This window comes from Magnolia sinica, chromosome 14 (genome assembly GCF_029962835.1).
Source record: "Magnolia sinica isolate HGM2019 chromosome 14, MsV1, whole genome shotgun sequence".
NCBI classification, from domain to species: domain Eukaryota; kingdom Viridiplantae; phylum Streptophyta; class Magnoliopsida; order Magnoliales; family Magnoliaceae; genus Magnolia; species Magnolia sinica.
Genome location: NC_080586.1, coordinates 28,235,926 through 28,242,544, shown reverse-complemented (window position 1 = coordinate 28,242,544; position 6,619 = coordinate 28,235,926).

Genomic DNA, 6,619 nt, shown 5'->3' with positions numbered 1-6,619 from the left:
TTAAGGATTTGAGAATACATTTAGGTTTTAGGTTTAGGTTTAGGTTATAGGTTATAGGTTTAGGTTTAGGTTTAGGTTAAGGTTTAGGTTTAAGTTTAGGTTTAGGTTATAAGCTATAGGTTTAGGGAATTGAGAATAGGTTAATGTTTAGGTTTAGGAAATCGGGATCGGGTTCGGGATCGGGTTTAGGTTTGGGTTTTCAAGTTTAGGTTTAGGTTTAGGTTAGGGAGTTAAGATTAGGATTAGGTGTAGGTTTAGGTTTAGGGATTCGAGAAACATTTAGGTTTTAGGTTTAGGTTTAGGTTATAGGTTATTGGTTTAGGTTAAGGTTTAGGTTTAGGTTATAAGCTATAGGTTTAGGTAATTGAGAATAGGTTAAGGTTTAGGTTTAGGAAATCAGGTTCAGTTTCAGGATCGGATTTAGGTTTGGATTTTCAAGTTTAGGTTTAGGTTTAGGTTAGGGAGTTGAGATTATGATTAGGTGTAGGTTTTGGTTTAGGGATTTGAGAATACATTAGGTTTTAGGTTTAGGTTTAGGCTATATGTTATATAGGTTTAGGTTTAGGTTTAGGTTTAGGTTTACGTTATAAGCTATAGGTTTAGGGAATTGAGAATAGGTTAAGGTTTAGGTTTAGGAAATCAGGTTCAGGTTCGAGATTGGGTTTAGGTTTGGGTTTTCAAGTTTAGGTTTAGGTTAGGGAGTTGAGATTAGGATTAGGTGTAGGTTTAGGTTTAGGGATTTGAGAATACATTTAGGTTTTAGGTTTATGTTTAGGTTATAGGTTATTGGTTTAGGTTTAGGTTTAGGTTAAGGTTTAGGTTTAGGTTATAAGCTATAAGTTTAGGGAACTGAGAATAGGTTAAGGTTTAGGTTTAGGAAATCGGGTTCGGGTTCGGGATCGGGTTTAGGTTTGGGTTTTCAAGTTTAGGTTTAGGTTTAGGTTAGGGAGTTGAGATTAGGATTTGGTGTAGGTTTAGGTTTAGGGATTTGAGAATACATTAAGGTTGAGGTTTAGGAAATCGGGTTCGGGTTCGGGATCGGGTTTAGGTTTGAGTTTTCAAGTTTAGGTTTAGGTTTAGGTTAGGGAGTTGAGAATAGGATTAGGTGTAGGTTTAGGTTTAGGGATATGAGAATACATTTAGGTTTTAGGTTTATGTTTAGGTTATAGGTTATAGGTTTAGGTTTAGGTTAAGGTATAGGTTTAGGTTTCGGTTTAGGTTTCGGTTTAGGTTATAAGGAATAGGTTTAGGGAATTGAGAATAGGTTAAGGTTTAGGTTTAGGAAATCGAGTTTGGGTTCGGGATCGGGTTTAGGTTTGGGTTTTCAAGTTTAGGTTTAGGTTTAGGTTAGGGAGTTGAGATTAGGATTAGGAATAGGTTTAGGTTTAGGAATACATGTGGACGTCAAACCAACATTGCTCCCAAGGCACGACTGTCATAAACATCATTACATGAACCATGCTGGGATCACACATTGGAATAGACCTTAGGTACATCCCATTGGGCCTTAAATACATCAAATAGGCCAAATCACATGAGCCTTATATTCATCAAGTGGGCCACATTAATGAGCCTCACCAACAGGCCTTATGTACATTACAATGGGCCATAGCCCGTGGGCCTTAAAATACATCAAATGGGCCTAATCTCATGGGCCTTATGAGTATCAAATGGGCCACACCAATTGGGCCCCATATGTACATCAAATGGGCCTGATCTCATGGGCCTTATGAGTATCAAATGGGCCACACCAATTGGGCCCCATATGTACATCAAATGGGCCTAATCTCATGGGCCTTATGAGTATCAAATGGGCCACACCAATTGGGCCCCATATGTACATCAAATGGGCCTCAACCCATAGGCCCCATTACATCTTAATGGGCCTCGACCTATGGGCCCCTAATGCATCAAATGGGCCTCGACCCATGGGCCTTACATATATATCAAAGTGGGCCTCATCCATGGGCCACAAGTACTGAGATGGGCCTCCCACCACCATTATATTATATATGATATAATATATAATATGTATATATATATACAGTACATACAATATTATATATAATATAATATTTTATATATATGTATATATACACACACACACACACACACGAACACACCCACACAGCACGCATATGAGCACACCCACCGTCCCCTGGACAGTGGGGATGAAAATACAAACATCATAATGGGCTCCACCGTCCGCTGGACGGTGGCAATGAAACACATATACCACTGTGGGCTCCATGTGGGGCCCACCATAATGTTGTTACGCCATCCAACCCATTGATAAGGTCACATAGACCTAGATGAAGGGTAAAAATAAATTTCACCCTGATCCAAGACTTCTGTGGACCCAAAAAGGGTTTCAAAGGTAGAGGTTCAATCTCACTGTTTCCTATGATGTGGGCCACCTGAGTCTTGGATGGACCTGAAATTTGGAGGGGGCCCACTACTGAGAGTGGCCCACCTCATGAATGGTTTGGATGACAAGTAAACATCAAGGTGGGGCCCACGGCTGGGTTGCAGCTCGTCCGCCGTCCGCCCTGGCGCTGGTGCGCAGGCAGCGCCTGCTGCCTTTCTGATACAGCAGCCGACGCTGCTGTGTTTGCATTTTTATTTTTTTATTTTTTCAGATTTTCTGTGGTTTTCGCAGGTGGGGTCCACATCTAGACAATCCACTCCGTCCAATGGCCCTCCATGGCCCTAGGCAAGCAAAACAAGCCCAATATTGGGCATATTTCGTTATATAAAAGTATTAGAGAAGGTTTCAATGGTAAAAACCACCATTTTCTACGGTATGGCCCGCTATGACCTCGGGTTGACACCATTTTTTGGTTCAATGCCTGAAATGAGGTTGAGAAGGGAATGGACGGCATGGATTGAATACATGCATCAAGGTGGGGCCTACATGAATGGACCACCCCATTTGAAAACAGGCTAACACTTTTTTTTTCCAGTGACGTCCAGCGTCCCTGGACGTTGCACATGCACGGAGGCTTTGCTCAAGTGGGCCACCTCATGATGAATGGTGTGTACAACACCTAAAAGGTGGACCCCACTTCTAGATATTTTAGACAAAAATACATACCTCGTGGAGGGGTCCATCCAAGTGGGCCACACAACCATATCATAATCTCATAAAGAAAAAGAAATAGAGAGGAAGAGAGAGAGATAGAGAGTGGGACCCGGGTGATGGAGGGACCCCGGCACTATGGGCCCTCCCTTCGATAATCTACAACATAAATCAAGTGGGCCATTACAGTCGGCCCATTAAATCGAAATCCAATGGTGAAGATCCCTTCTCCACTAGATTAGACGGTCTAGATGACCCTAAGTATGCAAGGAAAATAAACATCATGATGGGGTCCATGGAGAATGGCCCCATCATGGAATGATCATGATGATCCAAGTGGGCCATCGGCCACATCTTAGGGTCCAAAGTGAGATCCAAACCATTGATCGATTGGCCTCACTTGGCCCAACTTAAAAACATTAAAAACTACTCTATTAAAGCACCCACCGCTTGATCTTCTTGCTCCCTTGGCTTCCTTAGCTCCTTGTGCTTCTCTTTGATGGAGGAAGATGAGAAATGGATGGCTAGGATGGGAGATCTAGGGATGGAAAGGTGGGCCACACTTGTAGCTTAGAAGAGTTGGAGAGGCTCATACGTATGGAATTTTTTCTTGCTTTTGGAGAGTTTAAAAATGAGAGAGAGACTTGTAAAGGGAGAGAGAGGGAGTAATGGGTGATGGAGTGATGGATGTGGTGGTGATGGGTGTAAGAGGCTCCTTTTTGACTTTTGTGGCAAAAGTTGTAAGAAAGCATGGGTTGTAAGAAACTTTTTGACTTTTGGGGCTTGCTTGGGAAAGGATGAAAGGTGATGTGTACTTGACATGATGGGATTAATGGGTTAATTGATTGATGTGACATCTCGTAGAGATTCTCTCGGAATTTATAACACGCGGCGTTTTCCTTGCACTGAACGCTAGCCCACATCTCCCGATCAGGATATTGCCTCGGCACCCGAGTCGCGGCATTGGAACCGCAGCGACGGTGCGGTCGCTAAGGTACAAGTCCTGGGTTGAGTCGACTTGGGTTGACGGCATGAGAATCAGAGTCGCACGCAAATACCGGTTAAGGGTCGAAGGTTGCCGGAATTCGACCGGGAAATCGCGGAAGCCTATGGAACGGTACGGTCTAGGATACGGAGCTTACAAGAATAGGTTAAGGTTTAGGTTTAGGAAATCGGGTTCGGGTTCGAGATCGGGTTTAGGTTTGAGTTTTCAAGTTTAGGTTTAGGTTAGGGAGTTGAGATTAGGATTAGGTGTAGGTTTTAGGTTTAGGTTTAGGTTATAGGTTATTAGTTTAGGTTTAGGTTTAGGTTAAGGTTTAGGTTTAGGTTTAGGTTTAGGTTATAAGCTATAGGTTTAGGGAATTAAGAATAGGTTAAGGTTTAGGTTTAGGAAATCGGGTTCAAGTTCGGGATTGAGTTTAGGTTTGGGTTTTCAAGTTTAGGTTTAGGTTTAGGTTAGGGAGTTGAGATTAGGATTTGGTGTAGGTTTAGGTTTAGGGATCTGAGAATACATTAAGGTTGAGATTTGGGAAATCAGGTTCGGGTTCGGGATTGGGTTTAGGTTTGAGTTTTCAAGTTTAGGTTTAGGTTTAGGTTAGGGAGTTGAGAATAGGATTAGGTGTAGGTTTAGGTTTAGGGATTCGAGAATACATTTAGGTTTTAGGTTTAGGTTTAGGTTATAGGTTTTAGGTTTAGGTTTAGGTTAAGGTATAGGTTTAGGTTTCGGTTTAGGTTATAAGCTATAGGTTTAGGGAATTGAGAATAGGTTAGGGTTTAGGTTTAGGAAATCGGGTTCGAGTTCGGGATCGGGTTTAGGTTTTGGTTTTCAAGTTTAGGTTTTGGTTTAGGTTAGGGAGTTGAGATTAGGATTCGGTGTAGGTTTAGGTTTAGGCAATTGAGAATACATTTAGGTCTTAGGTTTAGGTTTAGGTTATAGGTTTAGGTTTATGTTTAGGTTTAGGAAATCGGGTTCGGGTTCGGGATCAAGTTTAGGTTTGGGTTTTCAAGTTTAGGTTTAGGTTTAGGTTAGGGAGTTTAGATTAGGATTAGTTGTAGGTTTAGGTTTAGGGATTTGAGAATACATTAAGGTTTATGTTTAGGTTTAGGGATTTGAGAATAGGTTTAGGTTTAGGTTTAGGTTTAGGTTTGGGGATTTGAGAATAGGTTTAGGTTATAGGTTCAGGTTTAGGTTTACGTTTAGGTTAAGGTTATAGGTTTAGGTTTGGGTTAAGGTTATAGGTTTAGGTTTAGGTTATTTTATGGGTTTTTGGTTAAGGTTTAGGTTATATTTATAGGTTTTGGGATTTGAGAATAGGTTTAGGTTATAAGTATAGGTTTAGGTTAGGTTATAGGTTAAGGTTTAGGGAATTGAGTTTAGGTATAGGTTCAGGTTATAGGTTATAGGTTTAGGTTATAGGTTTTGGGATTTGAGAATAGGTTTAGGTTGTAAGTATAGGTTAAGGTTTAGGGAATTGAGTTTGGGTTATAGGTTCAGGTTATAGGTTATAGGTTTAGGGTATGGTTTAGGTTATAGGTTTTGAATTTGAGAATAGGTTTAGGGAATAAGTATAGGTTTAGGTTAGGTTGTAGGTTAAAGTTTAGGGAATTGATTTAGGTTATAGGTTTAGGTTATAGTTTATAGGTTTAGGTTATAGGTGTAGGTTATAGTTATAGGTTTTTGGATTTGAGAATAGGTTTAGGTTATAGGTTAAGGGTGTGGTCCCTGCAAATACAGATATAAACACGGCCTGCTCCAATTGGCGAGGCGCTTCTAATGCTGTCCATAGGAAACAGACAGCTTCATCATAGTCATAACAGTGGTTCCCATCTTTCAGGAACCCCTGCTCAATATCCAGATAGCTCCGACGCACATCCGAGTCTGCTCCATCAATTTCGAGTAAATACATAAACATGGCCTGTCCAAATGGCCAGGCCACTCCAATGCTGTCCATAGGAAATGGACAGCCTCATCATGGTCATAACATCGGTTCCCACCTTCCAATGACCCCCACTCAACATCCGGATAGCTCTGACGCACATCCGGGTCTGCTCCATCAATTCCAAGTAAATACATAACTATGGCCTGTCCAAATGGTCAGGCCACTCCAATGTTGTCCATAGGAAATGGACCACTTCATCATGGTCATAACAGCGGCTCCCACCTTCTAAGGATCTCCGCTCAACCTCTGGATAGCTCCGATGCACATCCGAGTCAGCTCCATCAATTTCGAGCTAATACATTTAAGAATAACATAATTATATCTAAAAGCATCTGGATACCTGGGGAAGGCTTCTCATATTCGTATTGTTGGTTACTCATCCATTTGTCTATAAGCCACAATCGACCAACACTTTTTATTGCTACCTGTACTCTGAAACCAACACAAATATAACTGGAAAACAATATAAGGAATAAGAAAAAATGAATTTACCTGTACACATCATTAAATGTTTCCCTATAAGGAGGTGATATTATATCTTTGATAGCCACAACCTGTATGACAGAGAAAAATGCAACCGTTACAGTCTGTTATAATTCAA